Raw genomic sequence first — 20,719 nt, 5'->3', positions numbered from 1 at the left:
CTGAAAAAGGGAAAAGGAAAAATTCAAAAAAAAAAAGAAAGAAAAAGAAAGTTAAAAAAAAAAAAGAAATTAACTTTGAAAGACTAAAGAATCATGGGAAAAAAGCCGTGAATTCTATGTGCAGTATTCCCTAGGGCTGGAGTTCTGCCATTCTCATTGATTGGTATTGGTCTTGGCTGGCTGTTCTTGCTATCTTCTGGGAGAGGGGTCTGTCGCAGTGGTTCTCAGAGGTCTTTGCTGGAGGTGGAATTGCCCCACCCTTGCCAGGTCCAGGCTAAGTAATCTGCTCGGGTTTGCTCTCTGGAGCTTTTGTTCCCTGCAAGCTTTCCGTACAGCTTTGGAGGATGAGAGTGAAAACAGCGGCCTCCCAATCTCCGCCCTGGAAGAGCCAAGAACTAGGGGCCCCACTCCCCAGTGAGCCCTCAGAGAAAAGCAGTCAATCACTCCCGTTTCCCCAGTCTCCGGCTGCCCTCCGTGCTCACCCGGCCTGTCACCGAGCGTTTCTATCTCTGGCACCTGACTCCGTGTGGAGCCTCCAAACCCAGCAGATCCCCACGGTGCACTCCCGTGCCGCTTCTCCCAGGGGAGAAAGGGGAGTCTCCCCGGATCTGCCACTTGTTGGGTCCCTGCTGGAGGAGCAGTGGCCCGACTGTGCCCTGGATCATGGTTTATGGCAACCCCGAGCTGAGAGCCCACTCCTCGGCTCCTTCTCTGCAGCCGGCTTCCCCACTCTGATCCCTGGGAGCTCTGCCGCACCCAGGCACCCCCGGTCTTCCTGTGACCCCAAGGGTCCTGAGACCACACTGTCCCAGCGAGGGTTCCACCCCCCACTTAGCTACTGGAGTACGTCCCTCAGCAGAACCGACTTCTAAAAGTTCCAATTTTGTGTTCTGCTGCTCTATCACTTGCTGGTAGCGGCTGATGGAGGCCCCCTCCCCCACCGTCTATCTTCCTGAATATCGCCTTAGATTCACTTCTCCACACGTCCTACCTTCCAGAAAGTGGTCTCTTTTCTGTTCAGAGAGTTGCTGCTATTCTTTTCTTCGATCTCCTGTTGAATCCGTAGGTGTTCAGAATGGCTTGATCCCTATCTAAGTTGAATTCTTGGGACCAGAGGAAATTTAGGTCTCCTACTCCTCCACCATCTTGCTCCTCCAACCAGAGGTTCCCAATTCCTAAAGTAATAATGTCTTGACTGTATGTAAGACTTTCCTTGTAGAGTTTTTTTTTTTTTTTGGCAAAAACACCAGTCAAGAAAATAGGAGATGTCTATTATAATCTCCTTTTACATCCCCATAACCACACATTTTATAGACTTAAAAAGTAAAGATCAAGTCCAGGTCATCCAGTTAGAGATTAATTTTTTAACACAAAGTCTAGTGTTCCATTCATTACCTTATCTTTATTACCTTAAAAATCACACTCAGCATGTATTATGTTTAAGCTTTAAAAATCACAGGTTAGTATCTGAATCAGGATATCATGCCTTATAAGCAGCTTTCTTAATAAATCCATTTGCTCAGTATATAATGCCAAGTTAAAAGAATTTAAAGAACTCAGATTAGGTTGCTTTTTAGTAATTCTCATTGTGACTTACTGAATTAAATTACAAATTGAAAGGCAGCTGAAATAACTCTGTAACTGGTGCTGTTATGGTTAATGAAAAGGTTTCAATCTCTAACACCCATCTCTGGAACATTTATTTTCATGAAAGTGAGTTCTGTTCACCAAGTACTAATGAGACATTTGTTGGGCTAAAACTTTGTGTTCAAATCTTCTTAAGAAAATCACAGCAACAAGCTCAGAGAAGTAGGGGGTATGGATGGGATTCTAATTAGTGCTATTCCAATTAGGATTGATTTCAATTAGTGCTATTGATCTTCAACTACATGGCAGAGCCTGTGCCAGCCACCTTCATGAATATTATGATGTTCAATTCCCCCTCAAACATGATGGGGTAGGCATGGCAATCTCTATTTCACAAATGATAAAATTTCAGGATTCTGAGATTTAGTTTGATGTTTTGTCCATAAGCTTCACGGTGGCAAAATAAGTTGTCTGAACCTTGCATTGGGGCCCTAAGGATAGATTAGTATATAGTATTTATTATGATGATAATATTTATCATGAATTGGTTAATTCATTTATAAATTGGGCTGACATTATTAGCAAACAAATGAAGCTATACTTGAATAAAATGGAACTTCAGTAGGGCTGTGGTAATGGAACATATTGTGGAACTTTATATATTTCTATATCGCTTAAATGTTTACTAAATACTAATTGTAACTAAAAACAAGCAAAATATAAGAAAATGATAAGAAAACTTTGGTTAGATTTACTTGAAGTCTGGGGATGTCCACTTATTTTCATTTGATGCTGGGTCTCCATAATATGTGTGGTGGGAATCAATAACAACAGCAACAACAATAATAATAATTGCAAACATGTATGTCTTATATAATCGAACATGTTACTGCATGGCTTGTATGTCCTACATATATATATTTTAAGATTTATTTATTTATTTTAGAGAGAGATTGTGTGCAAGTGGGGGGAGGGGAAGAGGGAGAGGGAGAGAGAGAGTCCTCAAGCAGACTCCCCATGGAGCATGAGCCCAAAGCGGGGCTCAATTCCAGGACCCCGAGATCATGACCTGAACCGAAATCAAAATCAAGATTCGGCCACTAAGCCAACTAAGCCACCCAGGCACCCCTGTTCTCTCTATATCAACTCATTTAATCTTCACAACATTTTGAACTGTAGATAATTATCCCCATTTTAGAGATGAGGTAATTACAATACAGAGAGTTTAAAGAATTTTTCAAATGTACACATATAACAGGTAACACACATCCCAAGCAATATGCCTTCTAAATACAGGTCCTTTAACACCTACCCTCTGTTGCCATACCTATTTGAACTTTCCTGTGGCGTAGTTCAACGACTATTAGGTAATGTATCATTTCAATAGTTTCACTTTGGCATTGAAATCACAAATTCCTGGGACACCTGGGTGGCTCAATTGGTTGGGTGTCTGCGTTTGGCTCAGGTCATGATCCTGGGGTCCTGGGATTGAGTCCCACGTTGGGCTCCTTGCTCAGTGGGGAGCCTTCTCCTTCTGCCTGCTGCTTCCGCTGCTTGTGCTCTCTCTCTTTCTCTCTGAAAAATGGATAAATAAAAATCTTTTTTAAAAAATCACAAATTCCTAATCCTTACCTGATTTAGTGATTAAAGAACCAAATTACTTTCGGGTGCCTGGGTGGCTCAGTTGGTTAAGCGACTGCCTTCAGCTCAGGTCATGATCCTGGAGTCCCTGGATCGAGTCCCGCATCGGGCTCCCTGCTCGGCAGGGAGTCTGCTTCTCCCTCTGACCCTCCCCCCTCTCATGTACTCGCTCTCTCTCATTCTCTCTCTCTCAAATAAATAAATAAAATCTTAAAAAAAAAAAGAACCAAATTACTTTCAATTCAATTAAGTACATATCTGTTGAGAGCTTGTCAGATGCCAGACAATCTTCTGGATGCTTAGGATGTATCAGCTACCTTCAGGCAGCTGAAGCGGTAGAAGGAAAAAAAAAATTATGTGCCTGAATTCTCCATAAAGTAGAGCCTGTAACCAAGACTTATGTAAGTATAAGTGGATAATTTAGAAGTATGATCTCAGTGGACAAAAGTTAGGGACAGGGAGAATAAAAGAAGGATGGTGGAAGAATCAATTATTGGATGCAATAAATTGACTGCCACTCTTATTCTATAACCAACGGGATACTTTGTACAAAGTATCCAGGAACATCTGCCTGAGGGAATAACACACCCGCTTCCCTTGGCCAAGAATAGTCCTGCAGGATCAAGTCCCCCCACCTTCAGGTTACACTAATTTTGTACCCCGCAGTTTCCTAAAGGCAGTCTGCCCTGTCAGAGAAGCCCTAAGACAGGACTTTACGATGTGAGTCTGAGGTACGGCACTACATGCCTGAGTGAGGCTGCAACCTCATGAAGTTTGTCAAAGCCCTCAGGGAACCAGCTGACCTCTGCCAAACCCAGAATCATAGGTGAGGCCAGCAGGATTGAAAGCCATATACAAGCTAAACCATGTAATAATGAACAAACGTAAGTAAATCACATAATATTAAGAAAGTGACAAATGCTATTGATAAACAAAAAACAAAATAAAGCAGTTTAAGGAGATTTGGAATGAGGATAGTAAAGGAACTAGGCTGAAATCTAAATACAGTGGTCAGCCTTGCCTCATTAAGAGGGAAATAATTGGGCGCCTGGGTGGCTCAGTTGGTTAAGTGACTGCCTTCAGCTCAGGTCATGATCCTGGAGTCCCTGGATCGAGTCCCTCATCGGGCTCCCTGCTCAGCAGGGAGCCTGCTTCTCCCTCTGACCCTCCTCCCTCTCATGCTCTCTGTCTCTCATTCTCTCTCTCGCAAATAAATAAAATCTTAAAAAAAATAAAAATTAAAAAAAAGAGGGAAATAATTGAGCAAAGATTTGAAGAAGGTGAAGGAACAAGTCACGCAGATAACTGAAACTTAAAAATAATCTGAATACTGTCAATTATTAAGAACTGTTGAATAAGTTCCTTCTCTAATCTTTTTACTTAAACATCTCTAGTTGGAGAGAGGTTTAAAGCGTTTATTAAAATCTACGATTAGTTAGAACTTTTGGTTTGGTTTTCAGGCATTCCATTAACTTCTTTGAATTTACTGTTTTTGTTTCTTTCCTCTCAAGTAAGGCAAGCTTTTATTACTCTTAGGTAAAAAAGACTATATGGTAATGATGTAAAGAATGTACACATCCAACCTAACTTCTCTCTTGGATAGCTGACCCATAGATCAAACTGCTAATGACTTAACATCTTCTCATGGATGTCTAATAGACATTTCAAACATATCATGTCCAAAATTAAGCTCCGGATATCCACCCACCCCCTTACTTCAAATGTGCTCATTTTACTTTTAGTTGAGTACAATTCCATTTTTCAAGTTTTCAGTGCCATGATTCTTTTCTTTCTCTTACTTTCTATATCTGGTTTGTAATCAAATTCCGATGTCTCTAATTTCAAAATATAGCCAGAATTTAGCCACTTCTTCACAGCCAGAGGCTTGGTTTAAGACACCATCATCCCTCATCTGTATTATAGCAATAACTTCCAATGGTCTCCTTTTCTTGCTTACTCTCCTACAGACTGTTAAAAACTTGCTTCAGATCATGTCATTACTCACTTAAAAACCTCCAATGGCTTCCTGACCCACCCTGAGTAAAAATCAAAGTCCAACTCTGACTTACAAGGCCCTCTATATTCTAACTGCTCATTATCTCTGTGCCTCATCTCCTACTACTTTCTTGTTCCAAGCAGACACACTACCTGCTCTTAAGCCTTTGAACTTGCTATTTTTCCCCACATATCAGATGACTAACTCCTTCTGTTCCTTCAGATTTTTCTCAGCAGTCACTTTCTCAATGAGACCTTTCCCTCACTATGGAGAATAGCACAGCTTCCCCACCCAACAATTCTACTTGTCTTTCTCTGCTTTATTCTTCTCCATAGCATTTATCACTTTCTAATACCTTCCCTATCTCTCTCATTTATTGTCCACCTCTGCCACTAGCATACAAGCACCTGAAACTGTGCTGAGCACATAACATATGGTCAATAATTTTTTTGCTTTATGAAAGAATAAACAAATCATTTTGGAGCCATCCATTCACCTCCAGAATAGTTATGAGGATTACAGTAGGAATCCAAAAACAAGAAAACGTTCAGCTTTTGAAAACCAAAGTGTAATTTTTCAGCTAGTCGATAGGCTTGAGTATCGAAAGAAGCAAAATATTTTCCAAATTTCTTCAGCTCCCATTAATATATTAAGAACAAGGTTGTGCAAACTGGCTGTCAAGATTTTATTATATACCACAGGGAAGAGGAAATCTATGATCTGGCATCAGCAAATTTCTTTCAGAAAGGAAGGAGCAGAAAGCCTTTCTCTTCCAGGAAAGGTGATATTGGGAAGGAAGAGAGGCAGAGAAAACAACCCGTTGGATGTGTGTTTTCTGCCCACACCTCTCATGGTTAACATCACAGGAAGTGGGATATTAATTAAGTTGAAAGGAAAGCCAGAAGCAGGAGCTTTGGCCCATCTCCCGCTGCATACCCTGAGACCATCTTCACACTGATACTGCGGCAGGGAGAGGAGAGTTGTAGAACAGTGCTCAAGCACTGGAGGGAAGTGGTTTAAAAAGTGGTTACAATGAGGAAATCAAAGCACTCCTAGAATAAAAAACTTCAGTGCAGGCAGACCAGACCAACCAGAAAGCATGTGGGAGACTCACAAATGGGTGTGGGAGACACACCCAGAAGAAATAGGGGATCTGTAGTGCCATCTAGGATCAAGATAGTACATAATTGAGGGGAAACAATTAAGTTCTGGTTTAGTCAAGATAAACAAACCATAATTTCTTAGCCATAGATTTCAATGATGAACACTAGCAAGACTCTCATGGACTGGACCAGATTGAGCACAAGTCAGTGGTTATCAGTATCAACCATTGTAAATCCAAGAGTCAGACCAACACAAAAACCATCATGAGGCACTCCACACATCTGATGGATCCTAAACTTTCCCCTCATCCAGATTCCCTCTTATGAAGGGGGCAGGCACAGGACAAATATTCCTGAGAACGAGTGGGTTATTTAATTGACGAAATGTTTACCTAATCAAATTGTTTTTAACTAGAAAGGAATTGTGTAAACTGAGAGAAAATGATGTACACAATGAATGGTAAACTGAAGTTTTGATCCCTACCACAGTTACTCCTGAGAGTAAATTGAGGGCTCAGGACAATTTTATCAGTTATAGATAAATAAAAAGCCACACACATTCTTTGCATGTCTGTATAATAATGAATTTTCTACCCTACAACCACAGCAAATACATCATCCCTTGCCTCCCTAGCCAGTCCTGAATTAAAATACTATGGCCAGTCTGAAACCAACCTAATCAATTTTTCACTTGCTACTTCACACTGACCATTCTAGGACAGGATAGAATTTCAACCCTGTCTAGGCTCTTTAGTCCACCCTTCTGAGAAAACTTATTTAGACAGGAAAAATAAGCTTTTATAACAATGGAAATGTTGGTTCTTGACATAATTAGGAGTGCATCAAATACAAAAATATGTATATAGAAAAAAGATATCTACATAGTTTAGTCAACTTTCTTCTCCCATGGTTCTAAGGAAATTCAGGACACACTTTCCTCCATATTCATCATGCAGTCAACCAATATCAAAACTAGGAAATGACACCCTAAAATGTTTCCAAATGAAACACCAACCAAATATATAGTCATGTGACTTCAGGTAAAAAGTATAAATAAGGATATCCCTTAGTAAATGTAATACTTCTGAATGAAAATATTTTCTTTGAAAACAATGTAAAATACCTTGTTTTTATTTACAGGAAATTTCTTACTTTAACTCTATGTTTATCTGGGAAATACTAGTTCAATGTCATCTGTAATAGGGTCTCAGCTTTAGCATTGATCATGTAATAAAAGAATTTAATCTGTCATTTGCTAAATTTAATTGCTACTTCTGAAATAAAAATAAGGAGTTATATCCTGTTGTTGTTTTTGTTAGTAACTGGCTAAAAGAGTTTCTTGGCTAAGCAATCAAGCTAATTCCATAGTAATTACTTAAATTATAGATTGGTGTCTAAGACTTACTGGGGAAAACTGATGGTCATGAAGACTTATTGACTAATCAAGACCAACAATTCTATCCATCTTACAAAATCTCGCTCCAGCATAAGATAGGTAAGAATAATTGACATATCACTTAACAAAATACAGTGTAATCTAGGTATTCAAGTCATTTAAAATACCCTTACTGGTTTTAATGTGTACATCAAAACGAAAGACATTCTGTAATAAAACTAAAAATAAAGCAAGAAATATACATATTTTATTGTTTTCCCCATGTGCAATTTACTAAAAAGTTAGTGTGAAAAATTAAAAAAAAATTTACTGCTAATATCACTATCTAGTGCTCCTAATGATCACATTCTATACTCAACCATTGATATTTATTCCTCTTTCTCTAGTGCTAGCTCTCATTTACCCAATTACAGTTGCTCTTAAATAGTAGCACATCATACTTCCTATAAGCATGATCTCTCAGGTTTCTTTAATGTAAAAATAACTATAAGTGAGTGTAAATATCAGTTATCAATGAATTTACTGATTGGAAAACACTATTACAAACTTAAGACAAGCAAGGAAACAATAAATTACCAAGAAACAGATATGATTTTTAGGTTCAAAGAGAGTGATAATCTAAAATAACCAGTTGATTTAGAGAAATATAATCTTTTACTCTCATTTAAAATCACAGAAATTTCCAGAACCAAGAGCAAGGTAATTATTAAGTTACAACAGTGTTTCCTTGAAGATTTTAAAAGTTAATTGTTTAAAAAGAAAAGTTAAGCAAACTTTGTCAGAGTAAAATTCCAAAGTTAAAAATCATCAATCACAATAAAATTATGAAAAGTTAGGTATGAAACCTAAAGTGGATTTAATTATATTTTTGATAATGTGTAATTCTGAAAAAGCTGAAAACATTACTCTAACACAAATGTAGAGTCAACATGTGCCAAAACTTTATTTAGCTATTACATAGGGAAACAGGATGTTAAATCTGGTTCCAGTGGCAGAAATACCCAAAATTACTAGTAGCGATAAAAAAAAAAATGTGTTCTCTCCAGTGGGCATAAAATATTTTCCAATTCACTTGGACTCACAAATATACAAACAAACACCAAACAAATAATCCCCAAAGATTATTCTTGAAGACAAGAGAAGGCTGGTCTCATTTTATCTTGACATGTGGGTGTAGTAGAAGGTGTTAATTAACCACAAAAGCCTCCTTGCTGAGATGAGCTCATCTAGAGCCATATAGTGTTGAACAACTACGCATGCCAGGAAATTAAGTTCTGTGTAAATTTCATAAAGAATCTCATATTGCATTTTCAATAACCTCTATTATTCCAGATACAGTTTTTGAATTGTTCTTATTGGCTGTTTTATTCTGAGACCAAGAAATTCATCTCAACAGAGTTTACCAGTAGAATCTATAAATTTGGGTAGATTCTTCTCTCCTCAAGTCCCAAAAATACAATGAGATTTCTGGGCTGTCAAGGAGTAACATTATTTACAGCCTGTAAGCTCTGGAACACATATCAGACCAATTTTCTGGGACTGTTTTATGGGCACTGGTTTCACCTGTGAAGCACAACCTTTATTCCTTCATGGTGAGCTTGTCAGAACTGATGAAATGAGATTTATTCTCATACAGTATGATACTTCCAGGTATGGTCTTCGTTGCATAATCAATTTATCTAACTGTGTCCTGGTAAAAAGGAGGATGGATTCTGGTACTGAACTGGTACAGTTAATTATCATTGCCATAAAAAAAGCTAGAAGACTCACAAAGTATTTGTTCCTGAATTCTGAAGCCTCAAGGAGAACAAATTACTATTTAGAAAATGTTTTATTTCAATTTGCAAAAGCAGAATCTACTAAATTGAGGGCTAGGGAGAGATCAAGAAAAAAGAAAAAAAGGTTTTCTCATCTACCCAATCAGAAAAAAAGAGCACTAAAAATATTATCAAAATTAGATTTCCCTCCTATTTGAATATTAGAAATTAGTTCAACAGTCCTGCTTTCATGAGAGGTCCTCTTCAGGACTAAAAAGAGTATTGATAATCCTGACTTGGTCTTTTAGTGTCTGACAGTTGTCTAAGTAGTGACATTTTAAGATTCATATCTTATACCCATAAGTGTGCATCTTGAAATATCAATAGTTAAAGGGTGCCTGGGTGGCTCAGTTGGTTAAGCATCTGGCTCTTGATTTCACCTCAAGTCATGATCCCAGGGTCATGAGATCCAGCCCCATGTCAGGCTCTGCTTTCAGTGTGGAGTCTGCTTGAGATTTTCTCTCTCCCTCTGCCTTTACCCTTCCTCCCACTCCCTCTCTTCCTCTCTCAAAATAAATAAATAAAATTAAATAAATATATATAAGAAATATCAATAGTTGGGCACCTGGGTGGCTCAGTCGGTTAAGCGTCTGCCTTCAGCTCAGGTCATGATCCCAGGGTCCTGGGATTGAGTCCCACATCAGGCTCCCTGCTCCACGGGGAGCCTGCTTCTCCCTCTGCCTCTGCCTCTGCCTCTCTCTCTCTCTCTCTCTCTTTGTCTCTCATGAATAAATAAATAAAATCTTAAAAAAAAGAAATATCAATAGTTGAGTATATGGTACAGTCTGAATTTGTTTTCTACTACTACTACTACTACACCCAAGTATAGCAGCTTAAAACAACTTCCACTTATTATCTTACAGTTCTGTAGATCAAAAGTCCTGGTGGGCTCCATTGGGTTCAATGGTCAGGGTCTCACAATTCTGAGGTCAAGGTTTGGCTGGGATGGGCTCTTAACTGGAGGCTCTAGGAAAGCATCCCACTTCCAAGCTCATGTAGGCTGTTGAGAGAATGTAGTTCCACATAGCAGTAGGTCTGAGGTCTTCTTTTTTTTTTTTAAGAGAATATTAAATCGTTTATTGATTACACATGATAATGGATGATACACAAGCTTTAATCCCGTCTATAATTTTAACTGATACCATAATTCAATTTACAGATATTGCATAGGATGTGCCAACAATCATATTAATAACCAAATAAACCCCAGGACTTTGCTTGGGTGACCCTTTTAATGGTGAACTCCATCACAACCCATTAACTGTCAGTTCAACTACACCAAGGTTTGTGGAGACATTGGCTTCTGTTCCCAAGCAGGTTGCAAATAAATTTCAAATGGAACCTGGCATCACCTTGAAGGAATTCTAACTTCACATGGTTAGGGTAGTTTACTGTTCCAATTTTAGTATATATGCTGCCGAAGCGAGCACATGTTAGGGTAGTTTACCAAGATGGCTTCAGAGTAGACTAACTTTACACAGTGCATTTTAAAAACGACACATTTATTGAGCATCATGATCAGACTAGTACATTTAACAATCAACAGCATGGGTGCAAAAAAAAAAAAAAAATCTACATTAAAACGCTTTGTTGGAATGCTTTACACTTTCCACAGAACAGAAACTAAAATAACCTGTTATATGATTAGCCACAAATACAGTCCCCGAGTTTTTTGCCCATACACATGAGTATTGTCTAAAACATGTCTTCTTTGTTAGCAGCTAGGCCCTGCCACCACTGTGCTTGGCTGAGTTCACAAATCTGTTGTAACCTGTAGCTTCCCTGTCACTTCTCTGGCTCTCCTCTCCTGCTCAGCTTTGTTTCCTGGCAGTAATGAAAACCTTCTGCCACTTCCATAGCTACTGCTGCTGGAACTGCCATAGTCAGCTTGGTTTCACGGTTTGGCAATGTATTGACCTCCACCACTTTGGAGCTTCTGCCTCCAAAGTTTCCTCCTTTCATGGGTCCAAAATTTGAGGATTGATTGTTGTAATTGCCAAAATCATTATAGCTTCTGCCACCTCCAAAGTTGCTTCCATCATTACCAAATCCGTTATAGCCATCCTCACTGCCACCACATCCACCACCAAAGCCACTTCACCCACTGAAATTCCCTCCACAACTAAAACTGTCATTCCCACCAAAACCACTTCCACGACCTCTTTGGTTGGATGAAGTACTAACCATCTCTGTTTGGATAGGGCTTTCCTTACTTCACAGCTGTGGCCATTCACAGTTTGGGATTTTTGAATGACAATCTTGTCTACAGAGTCATGGTCATCAAATGTTACAAAAGCAAAACCTCTCTTTTTGTCATTGCCCCAGTTAGTCATGATCTCAATCACTTCAGTTTTCCCCTTACTGTTCAAAATAATCTCTTAGAAGATATTCTTCAGTGTCTTCTTTCATGCCACCAACAAAAATCTTTTTCACAGTTAAGTGGGCACCAGGTCTTTGAGAATCTTCTTGTGAGACAGCCCTCTTTAGTTCCACAACTCTTCCATCCACCTTGTGTGGCCTTGCATTCATGGCTGCATCCACCTCCTGCACAGTGGCATACATGACAAACCCAAAGCCTCTGCAGCACTTGGTGTTTGGGTATCTCATTACCCCACAGTCTGTAAGTGTTCCCCATTGCTCAAAATGGCTCCTCAGACCCGCATCGGTTGTTTCAAAGCTCAAACCTCTGATGAAGAGCTTCCACAGCAGTTCAGGCTCTTTGGAAGACTCTGACTTAGATATGGCGGCAGTGGGAGAGGAGACTTTAATGATGCTTACTTGGCAGCATCCATGTGCAGAAAGGAGTAATCTAATGAATGTATCTCCGTCTGAGGTTTTCTTGTTGGCTGTCAGCCAGGGCCCACTGTCTGCTCGTAGAGGCTGCCTGTATTCCTTCTCACCTCACCCCCTCCATCTTGAAACAGCAACCATAGATTGAATCCTTCTCACACGTTATCCCTGGCTTTCCATTCCACTACCAGCTGGAGAAAACCTTTTGCTTTTAAAGAGCACCTGTGATTCCATTAGGTCCAACTAGATATACTCTTTATTTTAGGTCAACTGATTAGTAACCTTAATTACCTCTGCAAAATCCCATTTGTGGTGTAACAACATAATCACATGGCTCATCATAGTCACAGTCCTGAGGATTAAGAGAGAAACCTTGAAAGCTGGGGAGGTAGCAGCATTTTAGGATTCTGTCTACCAGGTAATACTTTTCACAAGGCTCTTAGACGGGTCTTTCCAGCCTATAGTTTAGAGCAGAGTCTGCAAAGAAGAAAGAGGGGAAAGGAGAAGCTGCATGTTGATGATATACTGAATGAGGTTAATTTATTAATAATTAACAATATCAGGATGGAAAAGATCCTCTATTGGGGTGTCACTTATAACTATTTCATATGGATTTGATCAATGTTTCTCTTATGAAAAGAACATATTATGGACAATGTGGGAATTGGCAATTCCACATAGAAATGTTCTGAGTGTTACAAATAAATTACTACTTCGTGATTTCAGACTCAATACTTCATATCTACAAATGATATTTTCAGGTTACTTGGAGTCATTAAAAAAGTTAGTATGGGAGATATTTACATGTTTCACATTGTTCTTAAACTTCTCTCAAACACACAGAAAATGCTGATTTGAACTCCAGCCTCTTCTGCAAACCCCACAAAAGATGTTAAAAGAGAAAAAGTAGTTAAAGGCTACACTCCATTTTCTTTTTGAGTTCTTGCTATTCTGTCACACCAAATCATTATTTCCTTTCGAAAAACCATCCAGGTAATAAAAACATCCGTTCTGGAATAGCTTCTTTGTTAAAAGAAAGAAATTTTGCCCCTCAGAACTCCTATTTAGTAGTCTTTGTTCTCTTCTTTTCCTGTTTGTCTCTCATTTTTAATTCACAATTGTATTATCCCTCCACATCATCCACAGAGCACAACATGCCCTGCACTAGAATAGAACAAATACTGTTGTATTATTTTCTCAGGCCTTTTAAAAGGTTTGAAATGCCCATATTTATTGAGAGCCCACACAGTAAGAGGTTCTACAAAAAAGGTGTCATATTTGTTTTCAAACATGATGCTATTTATTCTTCTCAGTAGGACAGTCAATAGGAAATTATTACTCAAACAATGCTGGGGAAATTCTACAAATCCACCTACAGGTTTTTACCCTATATTTTTATGACTACTGCCAAGAATTCACTATAACATTAGAGATCATGAAACAAAGCGATCCACGTGATGTAGAATCTGTAGCCTAGTAAAACAATGTGTGGCACTGGATTTGATCATTGTCTCTCCCAGGAAAGTATATTCTAAACCATTGTTCCTATGAGATTGTTTTTTCCAGATTTACACAATATAAACGTTAAAAGAGAAAATTTGATGTTTCATATTGATGTGATAATTCACTATATCAGGGATTGGCAAACTTTTCTGTAAAGGGATAGATGTTGAACATTTTTTAGGCTTTTCGAGTCATACAGTTCCCACCACAGCAGCTACTTGATTCTGTTGTCCCATGAACACAACCACAGAAAATATGCAAGCAAATGAGTGTAGCTGTGTTCTAAAAAAATCTCTTTATTAACACTACATTTTTAATCTCATATAATTTTCACATGTCTCACATTACTTTTCTTTTGCTATTTTTCAACCATGACAAAATGTATAAACCGTTTTTAGCTTGCAGTTGTTAAGCCCTGCATTATATCATACATTAGGCAAACTCTAGCATTTCTCAAGCTAGTACCTAGGAGTCGTGGGGACAGCTGCTGTCATGGAACACTACAGCCACAAAACTCAACCTCTTCTTTTTTTTTTTTTTTAAAGATTTTATTTATTTATTTGAGACAGAGAGAATGAGAGAGAGAGCACATGAGAGGGGGGAGGGTCAGAGGGGGAAGCAGACTCCCTGCCAAGCAGGGAGCCTGATGCGGGACTCAATCCCGGGACTCCAGGATCATGACCTGAGCTGATGGCAGTCGCTTAACCAACTGAGCCACCCAGGCGCCCAAAACTCAACCTCTTCTTAGGGTTGATAAGAATAAACTATAGAAAGTCTGTCACCTCCATTTCTTGGGTCCTTTTCTCACGGGAAAAAGTGGTATATGTTAGTAATTGCTGTTATTATATTTGTCACTCATTCCCGACTATTGTTAACACCTACTATGTACAAATTACTCTGATAGGTATGTTGGGTGCCTGACATTACAGGTATGCATATATCAAAAAGGAATAAGGGAAGAACAAATAAAGACAGAACCAGACATAATAAACTAAGAGACCATGCAACTAACAGGAAGGCAAGAGCTCATATATTTGGGGATGGTGAGTGGACTTTTTTAAGGAAGGCTATCAGACGGAGGAACAATTTTGATCTGGCTTATAAGAGAGGTACACTATCAATATTAAATACTGAAAAAGGACATTCTAATTGTAATTTAGCTAAAGAAGTTACATTAAAAGCCCTGTGCACAAGTCCAAATCACCTCTTTTCTTAACAAGTGATACTTATTCACTAATAATCTATGAACTCAAATATTAGAAAGCACAAAGAAAAATACTTTAGGCACCCTAAAAGCCCTGAAAGTTTTGTATACTTACAAAAATCACCAATATTTACTAATTATTAAACCCAGAAAATCCATCTACCTCTCCACTCAATTCAATCCAGTGTCTAAACCAATGAATTTCCATTTTGTGTCTATCTGTATAAACCTGCATAATACCGTGTTTTGATTTGTGCTGTGAACTTAGTATGTAAATAGTACTAGCTATATGGAGATGTTTGCACTAAACAACAACAATAAGCTAGGTGCTGTGTAAATAGATAAGATTTTCTTTTTTGTATGTTGTATATTTGATGTTGCTTTATGCATTAGATGTTATTCCATTAAATGTTCACAAAAAAAAAAACAATGGAGTATGATATCACATTTTTTTTCACAGACTTACAGGAAAATTTCAGAGATACTTAAACACTGAAGAATTTATTTCAGATTATTGTTACAACACATTTACTTTAAAATCCTAGCATTTACTTTATTTTTTTTTTAAGATTTTTTTTTTTTATTTATTTGACAGAGAGCAGTGAGAGAGGGAACACGAGCAGGGGGAGTGGGAGCGGGAGAAGCAGGCTCACCGCTGAGCAGGGAGCCCAATATGAGGCTCGATCCCAGGACCCTGGAATCATGACCTGAGCCGAATGCAGACGCTTAAGAACTGAGCCACCCAGGTGCCCCCCTAGCATTTACTTTAAAAATCCCTCTTTATACATGGGTGGCTGGGTGGCTCAGTCATTAAGCGTCTGCCTTCGGCTCAGGTCATAATCCCAGGGTCCTGGGATCGAGCCCCGCATCGGGCTCCCTGCTCCACGGGAAGCCTGCTTCTCCCTCTCCCACTCCCCCTGCTTGTGTTCCCTCTCTCGCTGTGTCTCTCTCTGTCAAATAAATAAAATCTTTTTTTTTTTTTTTTTTTTAAGATTTTATTTATTTATTTGACAGAGAGAGAGATAGCAAGAGCAGGAACACAAGCACGGGGAGTGGGAGAGGGAGAAGCAGGCTTCCCGCCGAGCAGGGAGCCCGATGTGGGACTCGATCCCAGGACCCTGGGATCATGACCTGAGCCGAAGGCAGACGCCTAACGACTGAGCCACCCAGGCGCCCCAATAAATAAAATCTTTAAAAAAAAAAAACCCCTCTTTATACACATATTCTCAAGATTTGCTTACATTTCTACCTACATTTTTCTCTAAATTAGAGAAGCCAGCTAACCTTTGAAAAAAATCTGATCAAAACCAGTCACCCTCTGTTATCCAGCTGTTGGTAAGAATATTAATTTCCTGTGAGCACTGCATTAGCTGCAAACAATTTCTCATATGATGTACTTTAATTAACATAAAGTTTGAAATATTTCCTAATTGCCCTTGTGATTTCTCTTTTCACCCATGAACTACTTAGAAATGTGTTAATTTCTAAGTATTTAAGATTTTCTCTCAATATCTAATTGTTACGAATTTCTAGTTTTATTCCATTACATATAGAGAATATACTCAGTATGATTTTATTACTCTTAAATATACTGAGTTTATTTCATAGCTCCATGTATGGTCTATATTGGTGAACATATCATGCAGTTTTAGGGTATACTGGGCTATAAGTGTTAATTAGGTTTTAATGGTTTACTGTGTTGTACAGATCATCTGTTTATTTTTTGCCTAGTTAATTAGAATTAAATATAATGCATCTCCCTTTTTTTTTTGCTCCAGTCAAGTTCTTATAGGTACCATGTTAAAAAAAAAAAAAAAAAAAGGGAAGAAAAGCAATACAAGAGAGCAATAACTAACTTTAGAAAGAGTTGAGTTTATTTTTTTAACTTTTTTAGAAGGAGTTTAGAATAAAAAGCAAAAAAGGAATGATTCATACATTTGATGAAAAGTGGCATTTTGGTTTTGTGGTTTGGTTTTTTGGTAAAGAGCAGGCAGCTGCTGGAGTGTTTCTTAACTGAGAAAACCTCTATGATCAAAGACATCAAAGATAGCCATCTCTGTGTTCTCAACCACACCGCTCCCCATCTACAGCCAGCCAAATTATCAAGTTGAAAGAGGACAGTTTAAAAAAGATGGTGAGGATGGAAACAGTTGCACAGAATCAGAGGATTGGGTACAAACTTCCTCACTCTTTTTTCTCTCTCAAGACTGAATCAAGCAGTGGTTGATCATTCCTCTCTCTGCCCTGTCAAGAATAAGCACATTACGTTGGATGGCTCTGTGTGCTTAATGGAAGTTTTGGCTGAATCATCCTCATCCTCATGAGCTACCCCTGTGAGTGACATGGCAGGGGGTTGATGAAGTAATCTTACTGCCCTGTGTCACTTTTAAATGATTCAGTCTCTTTCAAGTACATGTTCAGTTTTTCAGATTCCTATCTCCATAACGTGGCCTCTGGGCATATAGGGGCTTATGTGAACTCATGGAGGAAAGTGATAATGGTGCCAGAGATCCACATATGCTATCTTCTGAATCTTGCCGGGCCTGGAGGATCCCTGTACTTGTTACCACTATGATGCAACTGATGCTTACTACATTTGAGTCATCCTCATACACTAATGCTCTTTGTCCTGACCCCAGGCCAGCCTTTATTAGGCTCCTAGCTCCCTTAACACCTTCTAAAAGTTCTGGCTAAGGAATATGCATGAGGGCAGGAGCACTGTGTTGAGCTCGCTCATCTCTCCAATCCTTTTCACCATTGCACCACATTGGTATGTCACCAAGCTGGCTCTTGCTAGACGTCTCAGGATATAGGTCACATCTTTAGGGTTCTCAGGTTATCCTGTACTTATCTGAGTGTTTCTAATAAATTCTACTTCTGGAATTTCCACCTTTGAAGTGGGGAGATGAGGACACACAGATCTGACCTTCTTCCTCTGCTGCTAAGTTTTCCTTACTCACTCCCCTAGGCTGAAAAGCTGTTTTCTACATCCCTTTCCTCTCTGCTAACACTTTAATTTAGTCACAGCCTTTTTCTTCAAGGAACACTTAGCCTGTTGACTTAGCATTAATGGCAGGTGCTGTTTCTCTACTCAGTGGAAGAAACTGTAAGATCTGGGCATATCAGGCATGTGTTCAAAATGCAAGATGCTGCATCACCAGGATCTGAAGATGCCTAACTGTAAAAATGCATTGGTGCATTATGTCAAATACAGTATTTCTATGACGGATGTCTAAAAGTTTCCAACATCTGGGAACTTACTTGCTTTTTAAAGCAGGGTGAAAATATTTGTGGGGAGACCATACAGTTGATTCTTTCTTTTCCTCCCAAATCATGAATGAGGTTATGGATTATATGAGAAGGAGAACTTTTTTGTATATAGACAAAAAGATACACATTTTGTGTGTGTGTGTGTGTGTGTGTATCTTTTTCTGTATATATCAGTCTTTTTTGTATATATATCTCTTTTGTATATACACATACACACACACATATATATATACACAAATATATATATATATCTCAATACCCCTTAAAGAGTCAAATTATACAGGAATACTTATATCGGACCAAACAGACTTTATTTTTTTTTAAAAGATTTTATTTTATTTATTTGTCAGAGAGGGATAGAGAGCACAAGCAGGGGGGGTGATAGGCAGAGGGAGAAGCAGGCTCCCTGTTGAGCAAGGAGCCCAATGTAGAACTCCATCCCAGGACTCTGGGATCATGACCTGAGCTGAAGGCAGATGCTTAACCGAATGAGCCACCCAGGTGTCCCTAAAATAGACTTTAAAGTAAAGACTACACCAAGAGACAAAGGAGGACACAACATAATCATAAAGAGAATAATCCAACAAGAGGATATAACAACTGTAAATATTTATGCACCCAACTTGGGAGCACCTAAATACATAAAGCAATTATCAACAGACATAAAGGAAGAAATTGACAGTAATACAATAACAGTAGAGGACTTTAACACCCTGCTTACATCAATGGATAGATCATCCAAACAGAAGATCAATAAGAAAACAGTGGCCTTGAATGACACATTGGACCAGATGGATCTAACAAATATATTCAGAATATTCCATCCAAAAGTAGCAAAATACATATTCTTTTTTGAGGGCACATGGAACATTCTCTCAAGTAGATCACATGTTAGGGCACAAATCAAGTATCAATAAATTAAAAAAGACTGAAATCATATCATATGTCTTTCTGACCACAATGGTATGAAACTAGAAATGAATCATAAGAAAATATGGGAAGAACACAAATACATGGAGGTTAAATAACATGGTATTAAACAATAAATGGACCAACCAAGAAATCAAAAAATACTTGGAGACAAATGAAAATGAAAACACAAAGTTTCAAAATCTCTAGAATGCAGCAAGAGCTGTTCTAAGAGGGAAATTTATAGGAATACAGTCCTACCTCAAGAAGCAAAAAAACAAAACAAAACAGGGGCACCTGGGTGGCTCAGTCGTTAAGCGTCTGCCTTCGGCTCGGGTCATGATCCCGGGGTCCTGGGATCGAGCCCCACATCGGGCTCTCTGCTCTGCGGGAAGCCTGCTTCTCCTTCTCCCACTCCCTCTGCTTGTGTTCCCTCTCTCACTGTGTCTCTCTGTGTCAAATAGATAAAATCTTAAAAAAAAAAAAACCAAAACCACAAACAATCTAACTTTACACCTAAAGGAACTAGAAAAAGAAAAAGAAACAAAGCTGAAAGCCAGTAGAAGGAAGGAAATAATAGAGATTAGAGCAGAAATAAATGAAATAAAGACAAAAATAAAACAAATAAACCAAAAAACCAACAAGAGAATAGAGCAATGAAACAAGAGCTGGTTCTTTGAAAAGATCAATAAAATTGATAAACCTATAACCACACTCAAAGAAAAAAAGTGAGAGGACTCAAATAAATAAAATCAGAACTGAAGGAGGAGAAATAACAACCAACACCACAGAAATACAAACAATCATAAGAGAATATTATGAAACATTATATGCCAACAAAATGGATAACCTAGAAGAAATGGATAAATTCCTAGAAACACATAACCTCCTAAAACTGAATCAGGAAGAAATAGAAAATTTGAACAGACTGATTACTAGCAATTAAATTGAATCAGTAATCAAAAATTCACAACAAACAAAAGTTCAGGACCAAATGGCTTCACAGGGGAATTCTATCAAACAATTAAAGAAGAGTTAATACCTATTCTCAAACTATTCCAAAAAATAGAAGAGGAAGGAAAACTTCCATATTCAGTCATTGAGGACAGCATTTCCCTGATACCAAAACCAGATAAAGACACCACAAAAAAAGAAAATTGTAGGCCAATATTGCTGATGAAGATAGATGCCAAAAATCCTCAAAAAAATATTAGCAAACTGAATCCAATAATACATTAAAAAAATCATTCAACATGATCAAGTGGGACTTATTACTGGGTGGTTCAATATTCACAAATCAATTAACATGATAGATTACTTTAACAAGTGAAAGTAAAAAAAGACCCATATGATCATCTCAATTGACATAGAAAAAGCATTTGACAAAGTACAACATCCATTCATGATAAAATTCTCAACAAAGTAGTTGTAGAGGGGACATACCTTAACATAATAAAGGCCATATATGAAAAAGCCACAGCTAATGCCATACTCAAAGGTAAA

The 20,719-nt window shown here is 38.3% G+C and overlaps 1 long non-coding RNA gene across 1 annotated transcript in view; it reads right to left on the bottom strand.

Moving 5' to 3' along the window:
* The window catches only part of LOC135363884 (uncharacterized), a 48,451-nt gene that overhangs the window by 10,070 nt on the left and 17,662 nt on the right, over positions 1-20,719 (bottom strand). The window contains exon 2 of the long non-coding RNA XR_010410171.1: positions 2,915-3,162. This is a non-coding gene — a long non-coding RNA (uncharacterized LOC135363884). The remainder of the gene's footprint in view (positions 1-2,914; positions 3,163-20,719) is intronic.

Source organism: Mirounga angustirostris, unplaced genomic scaffold (genome assembly GCF_029215605.1).
Source record: "Mirounga angustirostris isolate CCGP_5_RB_7025 unplaced genomic scaffold, mMirAng1.0.hap1 SCAF_3, whole genome shotgun sequence".
Lineage (NCBI taxonomy): Eukaryota > Metazoa > Chordata > Mammalia > Carnivora > Phocidae > Mirounga > Mirounga angustirostris.
This window is presented reverse-complemented; position numbering and strand designations above follow the sequence as displayed.